A 3,188-nucleotide genomic window follows, 5' to 3' on the forward strand; every position below is an offset into this window, starting at 1 on the left:
CAAAGTAAAAACAAATAAAGTATCCAAGGACCTTAAAAATATTCCCACCGGGGGAGGCAAAGATCAACTCCTGAAACAGAGAAATGCTAGTGAACCAATGGGCAAAGCGCCCCTTCCATCACACGTCTGTCTACATCCGTAACCAGTGACGGGAGAATCGGCTAATTGCCAAAGAATGCGTCGGAAGAAGCAAACTACACCAGCGGTGAGATCTAAACTTGGACAGCACTGTGTGAGCAAAAGTAATAGACTCATTCCTTCCTGAGGAGACCAGGCCAAGCCGTGCTATGGCCCTTACGGCTCCTACGTTCCCCTTTAATGTTGTCGTCAGCGCAAAGTATTGCTAGTTAGGGTTTCCCAGAAACAAAGGCCCACTTGTGTTTTGGATCTCCATCCAGCTTCGACGCACTCACACTCTGAAGATGGCAAAAGAGACAAAGACGATTGGAGATATTTTTAGAGTCAGATTCAACACCAATACATATTTTCCTGCTGGAAAGTGTTCTTGATTAAGCTAAGTGCTGTTATTTTCTTTTTTCTCACTGCAGAGCAGAGAGGACACAGAGTTTCTTTTGCATTAAAACGCCCTGATTACAAATAATCCTAGTAGAGTGGGTGGCAGTGCCCATTTCAAAATGGCCTTTCCCTCTCTGCTCATTATCAGAGCAGAGATCCTAAGTCCAGTGCACAGAGTAAACAGAACGTTTAATTCACTTCCAATATCTTATTTTAAAGGAAATGAGGTTGGTGGAGCTTGGGAAAGCCCTTCTTCCTGGGTCTTATAAAGAGGACGGTGGTGTGTGAGTTTCCCGCAGGGCCCGAAGGAGACCGAGCGGGGAAGGAGTGGCCTGGGGTCGGTCACCGCCTGAGTGGCTCTGCCCGGCTGGGGCACTGCTGGCCTGCAGGCCGTATGAGGGCCGACAGCCTTCCGGGCCCTGAATATTCAAATCAGGGACACGGATTGTCCTGGTGTGACTGGGAGCTTGGTCATTTTTAGTTTAGATCTGGAAGGGTCCCACTTTGGAAACATTTTGGTCAACTGGTACATTTCTAGAAAAGGGAAGCCTTCATGGGTAGAATTGTTTAAAAAGCATTTGAGGTTTTCTGACTCCATTTAAAATCCCATCAGAGAGTAGAAATTTATGATTAGAAAAATGTTCACGGAATATTTTCCCAGGTATATTACTTCTTTAAAATCAGTCTTCAAGGGCTTCCCTGGTGGTGCAGTGGTTGAGAATCTGCCTGCCAATGCAGGGGACACGGGTTCGAGCCCTGGTCTGGGAAGATCCCACATGCCGAGGAGCAGCTAGGCCCATGAGCCACAACTACTGAGCCTGCGCATCTGGAGCCTGTGCTCCACAACAAGAGAGGCCGCGATAGTGAGAGGCCCGCGCACCGCGATGAAGAGTGGCCCCCACTTGCCGCAACTGGAGAAAGCCCTCACACAGAAACGAAGACCCAGCACAGCCATAAATAAATAAACAAATAAACCCAAAGTTTAAAAAAAAAAAAAAAGAAACAGGTCTCATCACCATTAAAAAAAAAAAAAAAAAAAATCAGTCTTCAAGCTTCCCAGCCTCTCCTTACAAACGGCTAGTGATGAACATCTCAGAAGAGCCCAAACAAGTAAGAGACGTGGTGTGTCTTGAAAAATAATTACTTTGTTTCAGCCTCTCTAAATGACTGTTCTAGATGTCCCACCACCTGTACCAAACGTCTCTCGCTTCTAGATCGCATGTAAGTAAACACTGAAAGGACTTCAGTTTTGTTTGTGTAAAAAAGCTTCAGGTTGGAAGATCATATTCTCCAAGCATGCAACCTTTTCACAGAATTTTCGAACTTTGTATTCTGTCTGATGTTTCCAGATGTAGTTCGGCCATAAAACTTATGTGCTGCTCTTGCAGTACCGGGGGGCGGGGCGGAGAGGCCTCTCTCGAAGATGAGGGTGTGCCCACCCAGGCGGCTTCCAGGGGGGCAGTTGGGCTTGTGAGAACTCTGCTATCTTCCTCATCAGGTCCAGTGGGATAAGCAAGACCCACAGGACTGGGCCTCCCCTGCAGCCCGCGTGGATCAAGCACTTGCCCCGCTCCAGGCGCCAGGCTAGCTGTTCTCCCAGGGGACTCCTCCCAGGCTCCCATTTGTCCCGCGAGGCTCCCTGCTGAGCCCTCTCCTCACAGGCATTTGTCCTGTGATGCTTGCAGCAAACCTGCAAGGCCGACATTCCTGAGCCCGTTTTGCGATGCGGGATTTGAGGCTGAGAGAGTTTTGATAACTTGCCCGAGGTCACAAGGCCGCCACTCAGTGGAAGGAGACTTCGCCCCAGTTCTCCCAGCTTCCCACTCCTGCGCTCCAGCTGCTGTGTCCCCCAACATCCGTCACGCGGTCCTTGCAGCCACCCTGGGAAGCAGGGACTGTTCCAGGGAGGAAGCTGAGTTTACGTGACCGGCTCTGGACCCTAAAGCTCTTGAGTAACAGGCTCAGTGCTCCGACCCAGACCCTCCTGAGATCCACCCTCACATCCAGAGCCCCTCTATTTCTTCCCTGGGCTAACTCGCGCCCTGGACGGTGTCTTCAAGAAATTGAATGCAGTCATAAACAGACAGACAGACAGACAAAAACCCTTGCTTCCTACACCAGTGCTTGATGTTTCCCACTTGGCATCGTTGCATTCCCTTGGATACCTTAGGAAGGGAATTTCAAGGTAAAAATGTAGCAGGTGAAAGAAGCCAATGTCTCACTCAGAGTTCCAAAACCCAGGAAGATTCTCCTTTCTCTTTTAGTTAATCAGAAATTATTTGGGAGGAGTAAAGACAAACCCAGGGTAGAGATGACAGTTAGAAAAAGCAGGCCATTCCTATTTTCATGCTAGTAAAACAATGTAGTTTTAAAAATCTCATAATTGTTATTGTAGATTTTAAACCAGCCCCAAAAGCCTCCGTAGTGGTGCTGGCAGGGTTTAGTGATGGTGGTGGTGTAGCAGTGTGGTGATAGTAGTGATAGTTGACCTTTTGTTTTTCTTTTTACCTTTTGACCCCCTTTACTCATTTCTCCCACCCCACCCCCCAACTCTGGCTCTTTGTATCTATGAGCTTGGTTTTTTTTGTTGTTTGTTTGTTTTTTTGGTTTTTAGATTCCACCTGCAAGAGAGATCATGTGGTATTTGTCTTTCTCTGTCTGACTTATTTCAC

The 3,188-nt window shown here is 47.9% G+C and overlaps 1 long non-coding RNA gene across 1 annotated transcript in view; it reads left to right on the top strand.

Annotated features, from left to right (window-relative positions):
• The first annotated feature begins 1,193 nt into the window (after positions 1–1,193).
• The window catches only part of LOC309634528, a 17,087-nt gene continuing 15,092 nt past the window's right edge, over positions 1,194–3,188 (top strand). Inside the window, exon 1 of the long non-coding RNA XR_014248183.1 lies at positions 1,194–1,737. This is a non-coding gene — a long non-coding RNA (uncharacterized lncRNA). The remainder of the gene's footprint in view (positions 1,738–3,188) is intronic.

Source organism: Balaenoptera borealis (genome assembly GCF_965194805.1).
Source record: "Balaenoptera borealis genome assembly, chromosome: 9".
In the NCBI taxonomy this organism is placed as follows: Eukaryota; Metazoa; Chordata; class Mammalia; order Artiodactyla; family Balaenopteridae; genus Balaenoptera; species Balaenoptera borealis.